This window comes from Rhinoderma darwinii, chromosome 11, assembly GCF_050947455.1.
Source record: "Rhinoderma darwinii isolate aRhiDar2 chromosome 11, aRhiDar2.hap1, whole genome shotgun sequence".
Classification (NCBI taxonomy): Eukaryota; Metazoa; Chordata; class Amphibia; order Anura; family Rhinodermatidae; genus Rhinoderma; species Rhinoderma darwinii.
Window position 1 is genome coordinate 44,359,848 of NC_134697.1, and position 15,390 is coordinate 44,375,237.

Genomic DNA, 15,390 nt, shown 5'->3' on the forward strand with positions numbered 1-15,390 from the left:
GATTATATTTTTAATGAGCTTCAGTGCATAAACAATTAGGGCGTAATTGAATGAATCTAATCAGCAAGAAGCAGGAGTTTGCCTCCGGGATCCTGCTAAAGTCAATTGCAACCCTTATCTGTAATTTTATCCGTTAAACTAATAGTAGCAATGGCTCTGATGACACACAGTAGTAATTGTATTGCTCTAGAGACTACTTAAAAAAAACAAAACCCCGAACTCAATCTGTTAAAAAACATTGCATTCTTCTGCTAACCATTCTTCTACAAAATTAACTAAGCACCTGTCTATTTGTCATCGATGGAACTGTATACACCGTCTTTACATAGCAGTTCTGGAGTTCTTTATTGGTTCTTACTAATACAATGAAACGCTGAATTCTATTCTAATTCCGCTGCTAAATATGAGACAGATTTTTTATGCTTTTTTTGTTCTAGTTTCCCAATGCATTAAACCAACCAGTAAATACATTCTGTTTGCTCATTGTCCCATAAAAGAATCAATCATCATTAAGCCTGCTATTTTTTTTTGTCTACAGTGAATTTTTAAATACTGTAATGATATTCATATGTATTCACAAATTAATAAATGGTTGGATAAAGACAGAGCAAGTGGAACAATTACAGTATACATTCACCATTGACAGTTCTAACTTATGTAAAAAGTTTAATCTCTTTAAAAGTTTTTTGCTTTTATTTTTTTGTACTGGACTTTTTCTTACACCATGCATTATAGCATAGAGCTTCATTGAAATTTCATACTGTTGCTACTGGAATCAGTCAACACTGTGTTGACAAACACACCCCTATCAGCCCAGTTGAGCATCTTTAATGCGATGCTCTCTAGTGCATTGCATTCTGATATAGTTTACTACAGATTCTGGCTATACAGCTGCCGTTGCTGCTGGCCATAGTGATGTGCTCCATGACAACAACTGTCAATCGTGTGATGTAATATCATTATTATGGATAATACATCATCACAAATTAAAGTGATGCTCCGGTCTCAGGACAACATTATAAATTTGATTGAATATATGGAGTGATATTACCTGGTGCCCTCCAGTTGACCGCTTCTACCGCACATTCATGGTGTTGTCTCAAAATGTCCACTGCACTTCTTAGACTGAGTCTAAGACACTCCCTCTGTTCAAGGATTGGACAGAACTGCTCACATGAGCAGCTCTGGACAATCCAAGAACAGTGGGAGTGTTTCTAACTAAGAATTCTAAGAAGCGCTGCAGCCATTTTAGGATAGCACCTAGGGGACTCCAAAACAGCAGATCCACGGCATATGGACACAACTAGAGGACATCACATATTATAACTCCATATACACCATCATATTCAAAATGTTGTCCTGGGACCAGAGGGTCGCGTTTATTCTAGGTGTTCTGCTTTTCGAGCTTCTGGTAAACTTCTGCTTATACACACACACACCAGCCACTAAACTTCTGTAGAGCTGCAGTGTAAAGCATGGGTGAAGGACAGGACAGCAGTCTAAATATCTTCTAAGAAAGAAGGTGGATTTTAAAGTACCTCAGACTCTCATTAGACTATGTAACTAAGCTACAGTCACTGAGGACAGCTGTGTTTTAATGACATATATGACTTAAATATGGGATGTATAATAACTCATATATATGTTTTATCGGACTATACCTGCATTTCTACTTTAAATGGTATAAAAAACGAATCTACAGCAATATATTAATAATGACCATTCAATTGTGAAGTTATTAAAGCTTTACTTTGCACTTAACCCCTTAAGGGACACAGCTAGTTTTGGCCTTGAGGCCACAGCGATTTTTTTTTTGGTTTTGTCTTACTGTGTTCTGGTAGCAATAACATTTATATTTTTCTATTGACCAAGCTGATTTGTTTTTACAGCAATCAATGGTGGTATATATTACATGTTAACTTTAATCCAATTACTGCGATGTTTTACTACTTTTGCGCAATAAAAACACTTTAAAAATATGTATATATTTTTGTGTTGCCATATTCTGATATTGCCTTGTTCACACAGTGCAGATTTGCTGCAGATTTTGCAAGTATTTTTCAAGCCAAAACCCAGGAATAGAAACTAGGCAGAATAAATATATAAAGGAAGGCCTTAAAGGACTGCTCTCCAGGATCCAATTCTGGTTTGGGCTTAAAAAATGCATGCAAATTCTGCAGAAAATCTGCACAGTGTGAACAAGGCCTTACTGCTTTATTTTTCTATCTATGAAGCTGCTTGATGGCTTGTTTTTTGCAGGATCAAATATTGGTACTATTTTGGTGTGTATACAGGAAGGATAGACTAAAAGCAGCTATTCTGGCTTTGGTTTTTATGTTTTTGTTTTTTTTACAGCATTCACTGTGCGGAATAAAGTAATTGTTAATTTGATAGTGTGGGTCATTACAGTTGCGTCGATACCAATTTTTTTTTTTTTACATATTAAAACATTTTTAATGGGAAAATTTTATATAGCCCCACTCAGAGACTTGGCCATTCTATCGCTTGATCGCTGATAAAATACATTGCGATACTCGGGGCCTAAAAGGGGTGCATAGATCGCAACCCTGGGGGCCTTATATAGGAAACCCATCGACACCTTTCAATCTTTTTGTGGGATCGCCGATGTAGTCACAGAGGCAGCCCCCCTTTGTCTAACTGCTTAGATCCTGCGGGATCTGATGGGTTAAACAGTCAGAATGGGATCTGTCCCCGATTCCGGCTATTGCAGCGGTGTATCAGCTGTAACATACAGATACATACATACTAGCTACAGATGATGCAGGAGCAGTTCTTACACCTGCACCATTCCAACAGAGTACATTGATCTAGTGCCAGTGCCATTAATGACACCAAGGGATTAAAGAGAAATTATAATAATGTCACTATGATATACTTATTAAAATAGAAGGAAGGGCGCTTGTTCCATTCCTTCATTGCTAGCTATATACACAAGGGATTTTCTAATATGGCTGCCATGTTGTCGGAAGGGTGAACAGCACATGTGCTGAGAGTGACACATTGCAATCGGCTTTGTTTAACATGTTACCATGGCAGTGCATGACATCATCATCATAATGCCTATTGGCTGTGCATCCAAGAGTTCTGATTGGCTGTACAGCTTAGCATGTTGATTGGCTCTATAGCCGAGCATGCTCAGTTCAGTTTTCAGAATGCCATGGCAGAGCACATTGCTGTTTTTTATACATGATCTCCATGATCCCCTATGGATTAGTGAGTGAATGGCTGTCCCTCCTCCACCACAGATGTATATAACTGTCAATAATAATCAATCAATGTTTTTAATATTTTTACCGCTGCTATGTACACATTGCACTTGTTTTATATCCACTTTATACATTGATCATATTTATGATATATATGAACTCCTATTACTGTATGCAATGTGTCACTTAAATATTATAATTATTACTAATGATGTAACTAGTTCACATGTCTTAAATACTCTGTTCACATGTATCACTTTTCTTTAAAATATGGTGGAAACGCAACGTCGCTTGGCTTTAAACATGGCCAAATAAAACCACAGGTTTTCTTACTGGACCTTGTTGGAAATGCTGCCACCTTTTATCTTATATGGTATTTTGAGCTGTGAATTGAGCTCTACCAGCTTTTCACCCACCACTTTATTACACAAATGCTGTTTCAATTTAATATTTTTTTGTATTAAAATAAGGACATAAGTGTGTTGCCCAAATAAAGTTCTTCTAGTGAGCACAACCATATCCATTAAACCGCCCCTCAAAGAGGCCGATAGGCTGAAAAGTAAGTACTTCCTGCAGCGACTTTTTCACAGCTACTGATTGGAAGAGATTAGCAATGTGATACACTATGTGACTCCGCAGAACCAGCTTTTGAGCCCCGTTTGGCACTCTGGGGGACCGCTTTGTGTATTAAATTACACTCGCTAGTCTAGCTCTATTATGGTATAACACTGATGTCTTTATTTTAATAGGTTTGTCCTAGTGATGTCCAAAATTTTGAGGTTCAGTAAACTTAGATTCTATTATGATTCTTAATAAATATTGAGTCTGTAACTTTTGTGAACTAATTAATATTCTCTACAAATATGGTACCTATTTGTATATTTTTAAGAGATACTAACGCACAGAAGGAGTAAAACACATTAAATATGAATAGCATCTATCCCCCAAGTATAATTAAGCACATATTTTTGAAGCAATGTAATATGCTATATTCTCCTTCATAAATATTGTGACGCCTGATTTGGAAATCTAAACAAATTCTCAAGACCGTAGAAACGTATGTGCTGTACAAATAATGAACTCATAAGAAAAAATGTCACTCTTAATGACATGCCAGTTCAGATATATGAAACCCTCTTTCATATTCTCTGTTATGATATTTTGGGCTTATCGATGGTTCTCCACTTCCTCTATTAGTGATGCTCTAATCAACCTCCAGCATAGCCCTCATTGAAAAGCACAGGTGAGATGGATGCCCACTGATCTCCATAGTCCATTTTGTTTGTAATTGCTTGTTTTTGCTGCAAAAAGAAAGGCCTCTCCGAGTAATGTTGTTGTGTTTTTTTTGGAACCTCCAATCAATGGGGTTGTCCAGATAATACCAATCGTTAATGTAAACTTAATTTAAGATTTAGATTGTTAGCCCTTAAATGTTCATATGCAGCTTAAAGATTTCATACTGTATATAGTGGGGGAAGCTTTCTGCTAGAAACCGTGCCACTCCTGTCCAAAGGCTAGATCTGGTACTGCATTTCTGCCCCAATCACTTTAACCCCTTCCCGCCGCAGCCCTTTTTCAGACTTTCATTTTCGTTTTTTCCTCCATAACTTCTTCATTTTTCCATCGATACAGTCCTATGAGGGCTGGATTTTTGTGGAACGAGTTGTAGTTTGTTGTAGCATCATTTATTTTGCCATATAATTTACTAGGAAGCAGGGGAAAAATTATTTGTGGGGTAGAAAATAAAAAAACAGCAATTCCGCCATGTTTTTTTGCGCACCGTTTTTACGGAATTCACTGTGCAATTAAAACAACATGTTAACTTTATTCTGTGGGTCAATATGATTACGGCAATACCGAATATATATATATATACATATATATATATATATATATATATATATATATATATAGTTTTTTTTCTATATTTTACTACTTTTAGGCTGGGTTCACACGACCTATTTTCAGACGTAAACGAGGCATATTATGCCTCGTTTTACGTCTGAAAATAAGGCTACAATACGTCGGCAAACATCTGCCCATTCATTTGAATGGGTTTGCCGACGTACTGTGCCGACGACCTGTAATTTACGCGTCGTCGTTTGACAGCTGTCAAACGACGACGCGTAAAAATACAGCCTCGGCAAAAGAAGTGCAGGGCACTTCATTGGACGTTTTTGGAGCCGTTTTCTCATAGACCCCAATGAAAACAGCTCCAAAAACGGACGTAAAAAACGCAGCGAAAACGCCGCGAAAAACGTGAGTTGCTCAAAATACTTCTGAAAATCAGGGGCTGTTTTACCTTGAAAACAGCTCCGTATTTTCAGACGTTTTTGGTCACTACGTGTGCACATACCCTTACAAGTAAAAACCGAAGTGTAAAAAAAGAAAATTTATTTCGTATCGCCAAATTCCGAGAGCCATAACTTTTTTATTGTTCCGTCGATTAAGTGGTATGAGGGCTTATTTTTTGCGGGATAAGCTGTAGTTTTTAATAATACCATTTTGGTGTACATGCAATGGTTTGATCACTTTTTATTTCAGTTGTTTTTGGAAGATTAGGTGACCAAAAAATAGAGATTCTGGTGTTTACAATTTTTATTTTTACGGCGTTCACCATGCGGGTTAAATAATTATATATTGTAATAGTTCAGACTTTTACGAACGCGGCGATACCAATTATGTTTTATTTTTTTTTTTTTTTTACTATGCTCTAGGGGGAAAATGGGAAAAGGGGGGTTTTTTGAACTTTTTTTTAATTTTTTTACATAAATAAAAAAACTTTAACTAATTTTTACTTTTTTTTATTAGTCCCCCTAGGGGACTTCAACCAGCGATCGTTAGATTGCTTGCACGATATACTGCAATACTAATGTATTGCAGTATATCGGGATTCTGACAGGCAACTATTAAGCCCTGCCGGGCGCAGCCCCAGGCAGCCATAACAACCATTGCCCCCCCGCAATTGCGTTGCGGGGGGCCAGATGATCTGTTAGAGGGGGTCGTCCCCCTCTCTCTAACGATTTAAATGCTGCGGTTGCTATTGAACTCTGCACTCAACGAGTTAAACGAGCGGGATCGTGCTCGAGCGATGCCGCTCGTTACTCTGCAGTGTCAGCTGTAACAAACAGCCGACACCAGCATCGTATGGAGCGGTTCACTCCGTGAGCCCGTTCCATACTTCCCCTACCCGACTTTGGCATATGGATACGTCAAATGTCGGGAAGGGGTTAATGGGGCTAGGCTGCAATATCAGCCACGGGCCTTGGACAAGAGTGGCACTGTTTCTCGTAGAAAGTAAAGATGCTTTTGTAATCCTATACAGTCCAGGCCAAAGGTTTTGAGATTGACACTAATTTTGATTTTCACAAAGTTTGCTGCTTCACTGTTTTTTGGTCTGTCAATCAGATGTTTCTATGGTTATTGAAGTACAAGAATAAGCATTTCATAAGTTTTTTAAATTGTATTGACAAATACATCAAGTTTATGCAATGACCCAATGTTTACAGTGTTGACCCTTCTTTTTCAAGACTTGTGCAATTCGTCCTGTCATGCTAGATATCTGCTTCTGGGCCAAATCCTGACTGATGGCAACCCATTCTTGCCTAATCAGTGCTTGGAGTTTATCACAATTTCTGTGCTTTTGTTTGTCCATCCGCTTTTTGAGGATTGACCACAGGTTCTCAATGGGATGGAGATCTGTAGCGTTTCCTGGCCATGAACCCAAAATTTCAATGTTTTCTTCACCGAGCCACTGAGTTATCACTTTTTGCCTTGTGACATGTGCTCCATAATGCCGGAAAAAGCCTTGTTCATCACCAAATTGCTCCTGGATCGTTGGGAGAAGTTGCTCTTGGAGGATGTTTAGATACCATTCTTTATTCATGGAAGTGTTCTTAGGCAAAATTGTCTTCCTTGGATGAAAAGCAACCCCACACATGAATGGTCTCAGGATGCTTTACTGTTGGCATGACACAGGACTCATGGTAGCGCTTACCTTTTCTTCTCTGGACCTTTTCTTCTGTTTGGGACATCTTGCAGATGTCCCAAACAGTCTGAAAGGGGCTTCATGAGAGAAAATAACGTTACCCCAGTCCTCTGCAGTCCAATCCCTGTACTTCTGGCAGAATGTCAGTCTGTCCTTGATGTTTTTCTTTGACAGAGTTTGCTTCTTTGCTGCCCTTCTTGTCACCAGGACATCCTCCAAAAGCCTTCGCCTTACTGTGCGTGCAGATGCACTGACACGTGCCTGCTGCCATTCCTGAACAAGCTCTGCACTGGTGTTTAACTGATCCCGTAGCTGAATCCTCTTTATGTGATGGTCCTGGCATTTGCTGGACTTTCTTGGGTGCCCTAAAGCCTTCTTCACAGCTATTGATCCTCTCTCCTTGAAGAGAGAGATTGTAAATGCTAACCAGGCATTCAAATACTAAAAATGAATAAGGTCCTTCTCACATCAGTGTTCGGGTTCTGTTCATCTGTTCCGTTCAACCTTTCCGTCAGAAGAACAGATGACTCAAAAGCCGAACAGAAGCAATAGTTTCCGTTCTGCTTTCCGTTCATCTGTTCCTCTGATGGAAAGGTTGAACAGAACAGATAACGGAATACGAACGCTGGTGTTTCATATGCCACTCCTACCTATCTGCTCCGCTGGAGTAAAATGAAACAGATTTATTAAGAACCACATGCCTCTTATTTAGTCTGTCATATCTTCCCACTGGCCTGGTGGTGCAATACATCCCCCCTATCAGACATAAAAAAAATAAGCATACTCACCTCACCGCTCCTCTTCTCTCTGGGTTGCGTTTGGATCCCTCATCATGTGGCAGCTCATAATAGGTCTTGATGCAGAGCAGCGTCCGGGCACTTATATGGGACGCAGCATTCAGCATCATCAGTGCTGCATCACATACCACGCTTGATGCTGCCCGGCGTCAGTACGTTGTATGAGCCACAAAATATACTAAAGGAGTCTGAGGGGACCCGAAGGGGAGAAGAGGTGCGGTTCAATATTTAAAGCCAAGTACAGTACAATTCAATTTTCTTCAAAAAGGGTTCTTGTCTGGCATTTTAAAACTGCATGTAAAATTAATCCTTCTTTATGGGGAAAGATAATTCCCTAGCAATCATATCCCTAGTCAGCCATAATAATTATTTTTTATGACTATTTCTATGAGCCAACAAAATGTGATGTTAAGTTTCAACTGTTCAGTTCTTCAGTAGAATGTGTTAACTGTGTTAACATAAGCGTGCCGCATTGTGTTACTCCTCAAGTGTGAATTTTTTTTCGTTTATGTTGTAAATCCGCCTGGCTATTTTCCCAGCTGTTTCCACGGTTGGGTGTGAATCTCAATTCAATGTGATATGGAAATAATATTTATAATTAAAGGTTTTAGAACTTTCTGAAAGTTAAGGCTGCTTTTACATGGACATGTAGAATCCATTTTATATATATATATATATATATATATATATATATATATATAATATATTTTCTTTTTTTTTTTACACCAGTATCTGAAACAAACTGCAGGTATTCAAACCACAGGTATTCTACCTGGACCAAAACCTACTACATTTACCTGCTATGTTACTTTCTGTAAGAAATAAAGGTTCTTATTCTCAATAACATTCATTGACGCAAAAAAGAACTATTTAGCCACACAAAACAAAAGGGGTTGCCTCAGGATAAACGGTGGCATATCACTAGTTTAGGCCACCACTGTATGATAAGGAGAGGTCCGAATGCTGTAAACCCAGCCAATCATTAGAACAAAGTGGCAGTGGCTCTATGAAAGTGTTATCCCACTTTGTATCTCGATCTCTACGCTCTACTTTTTTCAGGCAGTTGCATGGTCACCCATTAATTATGACGGACTGTCCTCTATGGAGCCTTTGGAGAAAGCCAAGCAGAGATGAAGTGGCATGACACCTTCCCAGTACTGCTGCCACTTTGTTATAGTGATCGGTGAGGTTACAGCAGTCGGAGCGTCACAGATTAGAAAAATCTATTTGGTACAGTGTGATTAATCCATTATGTGACAGTTCAGAAATCCTAGCATTTTATATGCACAGTTCATAAATAGGTTTTAATTGCGAATCACTTAATAGTCTACAATATTTAAATGTCCCTCATAATTGAAAACGTATTCACCCCTCAGTGTTTTTCCTGTTTTGTTGCACTACAACCCGGAATTAAAATGGATTTTAAATTTGATTTTATCTAATGGACTTGACAAAATATTCCAAATATTTACAATGGAATGAAAAGAAAAAAGGAAAAAATAAATAAAAACTGAAAAATTGTGAGTGCATATGTATTCACACCCTTTGCTATGAAACCCCTAAATAATGGTCTAGTCAAACCATGAACTTCAGAAGTCACAGAGGTCCCCTGGTTTGCAATCAGTCACATATTCAGTCACATGGTGCCTGTATAAATACACCTGTTCTGAAAGGCCCCTGAGTCTGCAACACCATTAAGCAAACAACATGAAGACCAAGGGGCTCTGCAAACACGTCAGAGACAAAGTTGTATAGAAGTATAGATCAGGGTGGGGTTAAAAAAAAAAAAAAATTAAAAAAAACTTAAACTATGAACATCCCAAGGAGCTCCATTCAATCCAATCTAACAAAATAAAAAAAAATATGGCACAACCACAAACCTGACAAGAGAAGGGCACCCACCAAAACTCACAGACCAGGCAAGAAGGGCATTAAACAGAGATTCAACAAATACACCAATGATAACACTATGATAATATGATCTGTTCTTTCCAAGGACTTTACAAAGGACCAGGGGACATTCATTGCTTGTGGAAGAAATATGTTTCAGACATTAATATAGAAAAGGTTCTTTACATTTAGAGTAGTCAAACTATGGAATGCCCTGGCAGATACTATGTCAACGTTTAAAAAGGGCTAGATTATTATTTACTGACGACTGGCATTGAGGGTTATATCTAATCTGGCAATGAAAGACATGTAGTTTATTGGGACCTGTGTCTTTTTTCAACGTATGTAACTATGAAAACTAAGTCGGAAAACCACCAAGAGGGTGAATAGTTTTGCAAGGTACTGTATAATATATATATATTATACAGTGTCTTGCAAAACTTAAAAATTAAATATATTATTTATATATAAATAAATTAAAAACATTTTTATTTTTTAATTGTAGACAAATGTAACCTGATTAATAACTATCATACATTCCTTGGCATTTCCATTTAAAGGGACATCATTAAGTGTAAATTACTTAATAACCTATTCTGTAATTTAGGATTTAGGTATTTTTAGGCACAACTGGTAATTTCTGGAAATCAAGTTTTGGAACTTTCAGGGTTTTAATAAATCTGCTTCTGATTTTGTGCCAAGTGCCAGAAGCAAATATGCCAGAGCAGCTTAGAAGAGATAGCTAGCTTTCCACATACCCTTTGTAGTTCAGTTTCCATCCTCGGGCAAACAATGTCTTGAATCATCAGGAGCTTTGTGAATTTGCTTGTAAATGGGCTGTGGATGCCTAGAATAGAAAAGGAACAACAAGCTGAGACCTAACGTAGTATTTCTCTGTAGGCATTATATCTATTTTTCTTTTCTCTTTCTATGCATAATACTACTTGATGATAGTTAAGATACACTGGTTATCAGGGTTTTTCATTTCTGCTGAACTTAAGAATCATACAATATGTTTGCATCTGAGCAAAATGACTTCACAGAAAATAAGAAGAAAGACTGGGCAAAAAGAAAACAGCAGTTTGTCCTTGGTTCATTTATAAATTCCGAATTGAATTCTAGTCTCTATATAACTTTTTAAGTCTCTAGTGTATGCGGAGTATGTTTCCAGATTATAGTGTAAAAATAGGTGGAATATCAACCACAAGAATTGGTTTATCCCATGCCTACATTAGATAATTATATTACGTCATAACATATCTGAATTTCAATACTATTCAGTCCCCCATATTCTTGTCTGTGTAAAATCCCATACTTACCATCTGGCGTCCTGCAGACCAGCCTCCTGGGATGGCAATTTATCCCATGTGACTGTCCAGCCTGTGATTGGCTGCAGTGGTCACATGGGATGAAACGTCATCCCAGGAGGCTGGCCTGGACGAATTCTGGGCTAGTTACATAGTTAGTACGGTTGAAAAAAGACACATGTCCATCAAGTACAACCAAGGGATGGGAAAAGGGAAGGGATGAAACAAAAATTCTACACATTGACATAGGCGCTTATATTTTTTTTCATTCTAAGAAATTATCTAAGCCTTTTTTAAAGCCATCTATTGCTTCTGCTGTGGCCAGCTCCTGCGGTAGACTATTCTATAGATTCACAGTTCTCACAGTAAAGAAGGCTTGTCGCCTTCGGAGATTGAACCTTTTTTTTTCTCCAGATGGAGGGAGTTCCCCCTTGTCTTTTGAGTGGGTTTTACATGGAGCAGGTTTTCACTATATTTCTTGTATGGGCCATTCATATATTTATATAAGTTAATCATGTCCCCCCTTAGTCGTCTCTTTTCAAGGCTTAATAGGTTTAATTATCTTACTGTTTCCTCCTAACTTATATTCTCCATGCCTCTTATTAGCTTCGTTGCTCTTCTTTGTATTTTTCCCAACACCAGGGCATCCTTTCTATGACCTGGAGCCCAGAACTGAACTGCATATTCTAGATTAAACTGCTCTAATGCTTTGTAAAGTGGTAATATTACATCCCTGTCCCGCGAGTCCATGCCTCTTTTAATACACAACAATATCTTGCTGGCTTTTTAAGCAGTTGATTGACACTGCATGCTGTTATTTAGTTTATGATTTACAAGTACATCCAGATCCTTCTCAACAAGTCACTTTCCCAGTGTAGCTCCCCCTAGGACATATGATGCATGCAGGTTGTTGGTACCTAGATTCATAACTTTACATTTATCTACATTAAACGTAATTTGCCAAGTGGATGCCCAAACACTCAGTGTGTCCAAATCCGCTTGTAATTTATGAACATTATCCATAGACTGAACTATATTACATAGCTTGGTGTCATCTGCAAAAATAGAAACAGCGCTAATAATCCCATTCTCTATATCATTAATAAATAAGTTGAATAAGGCCTCATTTACACGAGCGTGTGCGTTTTGCGCGCGCAAAAAAAGCTGCGTTTTGCGTGCGCAAAAGGCAATTGACAGCTCCGTGTGTCATCCGTGTATGATGCGCAGCTGCGTGATTTTCGCGCAGCCGCCATCATAGAGATGAGGTAGTCGACGCCCGTCACTGTCCAAGGTGCTGAAAGAGCTAACTGATCGGCAGTAACTCTTTCAGCACCCTCGACAGTGAGTTCCGATCACAATATACACCAACCTGTGAATAAAAAAAGACGTTCACACTTACCATGAACTGCCTGCTTCCTCCAGTCCGGTCTCCCGTCCGTTGCCTTGGTGACGCGTCCCTCTCTTGTCATCCGGCCCCACCTCCCAGGATGACGCGGCAGGCCATGAGACCGCTGCAGCCTGTGATTGGCTGCAGCCTGTGCTTGGCCTGTGATTGGCTGCAGCTGTCACTTGGCCTGAATTGTCATCCCGGGAGGTCGGACTGGAGGAAGGAGCAGGGACTTATCGGTAAGTCAGAACTTCGGTTTTTTTTTACACGTATATGTATATTGTGATCGAAAGTCACTGTCCATGGTGCTGAAACAGTTTAAGTCTTTCAGCACCGTGGGCAGTGACTGTCTCCTGACGTCGCGTACCCGAACATTTTTTGCCGGGTTCGGTTAAAACGAGTTCGGCCGAACCCGGTGAAGTTCGGTGCGCTCATCTCTAATTTGACACTCCGTTTGGATGTTTGTAACCAGAAAAGCACGTGGTGCTTTTCTGTTTACATTCATCCTTTTGACAGCTCTTGCGTGATTTTCGCGCATGCAACGCAGGACCGTCAGTGTGGCATGCGTTGTTTTCACGCACCCATTGAAGTCAATGGGTGCGTGTTGCGTGAAAAACGCAAGAATATAGAACATGTCGTGAGTTTTACGCAACGCACTCACGCAGCGCAAAATTCACGCATCGTCTAAACAGCCCCATAGACTATTATAGGTGCGTACGACACGCGTGAAAAGCACGCGCGTCGCACGCGCGTATAATACGCTCGTGTAAATGAGGCCTAATAGTGGTGCCGACACTACAGACCGTGTGTCAATTTATGGGCATTTTTACCGCTTATCATTTATGCAGCATGTGGATGAGATTTCTTAAAGTCTCATCCACTCTGCTGCTACTGTATTATGTGCTGATTTTCCGCAATGAAATACGTTGTGGAAAACCCCAAGTATTTACGCTATGTGTGAACTCACCCTAAGGCCTTATTCACACGAACATGTGCGTTTTGTGCGTGCAAAAAATGCTGCGTTTTTTACGCGTTGCAGTTGCGTGTGTCATCAGTATGTGCTGCGTGGTTGCGTGATTTTCACGCATATGCCATGCTTATGACACGCAGTTTTGAAGTTTAGAAAAAGAAATCGAGGAAGTGCTTTGATTTTTTTCCTTCATTTCCTATCTACTGTTGCGCGAATCACGCGTGTCACACGAAAGTGCTTCCGTGTGCCGTGAGCGATTTTCACGCGCCCATTGACTTCAATGGGTGCGGGATGCGCGAAAAATGGCCAAGTATAGGACATGTCGTGAGTTTTACGCAGCGAGCATACGCTGCGTGAATATCACGGACTGTCTAAACGGCCCCATTCACTAACATAGGTCTGTGCGACGTGCGTGATTTTCACTCGTGTAATACACGTTCGTGTGAATAAGGCCTAAGAGTGAAGTTACTTGCCATCTATGGTGTAGGCTTAACCAACATTAACCAGGAGTGTACAGCTACCATCTATCTAACTTTTTTTCCCCAGAAGATAAAATAATATTTAGTAAATTTAAGCAATGCATGAAAAATATCAAATGTCATGCTGCAGACTAGAGAAAGGAGTACAGTAGTGGTCATATGACGTCAAGACACAACTAACTCTTGGCCTTCACTGATCTCATTGTAGTTTTATTAAGGCTGGCCTTTCACACGGCAGTCGCTTTATGCTCCGCTGGAGTGCGATGCGACCTGTTTCTTAGGAGGCGCACGCCTCTTGATAAATCTGTTGCATTTTCCTCTGGCCGCATCACCACAATCGGACATAAAAAAAAATGTCACGCCAAGCAGCGCCAGGGCCTTAAGTGCGACACAGCACTCAACGTCCTGAGTGCTGCATGACATACATTTGATTGTCTGATAGGGGGGTAGTCTGATCAAAAAAGTGATCTCTATATCAGCTGGGAGCTGGTGTGGATTTCCACTATAAACTATGTCCGTATTCTGGTGGATCACGGTTGCCATTTACACAACCTCTGCCCCATTTTGCAAACCATGCCCCCTTTTCCAAAAAGTGGCAAGTTCTGCTAAAAGGTCCAAAAGTCTAAATTTTTTAGGCACATTGCAACTTTTGGGCCTTTTTTGTGACTTTTCTATACCATAAAACTGGCATAAAAAGGTTTACAAATCCACCCCCCCTGTTTTTGTCCTTTTGAAAAGTGCATTGCTGCTGGCTCTTTAAACAATACCTACCAAGCTTCTACATAAACTGTGCCTGCAGGGTGCTCTCTTAGGGTATGTTCATCCAGCTTATTTTCGGCCGTTTTTCGGGCCGTAAACGTCCGGAAAAACAGCTGAAAAATCAGAAGCAGAATGCCTACAAACATCTGCCCATTGATTTCAATGGGAAATATGGCGTTCTGTTCCCACGAGGCTTGTTGTTGTGCCTCATTTTCAAAAAACGGCGCGTAAAAAGACGCCCTGTAAAAAGAAGTGCATGTCACTTCTTGAGCCGTCTTTGGGGCCATTTTTTATTGACTCTATAGAAAAACAGCTCCAAAAATGGCCGTAAAAAACGCTAGTTAATTATAAAAAGAACTGTGAAAATCAGGAGCTGTATTCCCTTGAAAACCGCTCTGTATTTTATGATGTTTTTTGCTAAGCATGTGAACATACTTTTAGACAGTGCCTTTTCTGCCAGGGTGTTCCCCTACACATCAGACCTGCAAGAGTTCTCTTATAGATCAAGTAATCCAGATAGTGCCTCTTACACGGTGTGCCAGCCATAGAGTGCCCCCTTACACTGTGTGTGTGAGCCATATAGTGC

General features: G+C 39.7%; 1 protein-coding gene across 1 annotated transcript in view; it reads left to right on the forward strand.

The window, feature by feature from the left end:
• Nucleotides 1–15,390, forward strand: part of PCDH15 (protocadherin related 15) — a 1,038,602-nt gene that overhangs the window by 189,563 nt on the left and 833,649 nt on the right. The gene's annotated exons all lie outside the window — the stretch shown is intronic.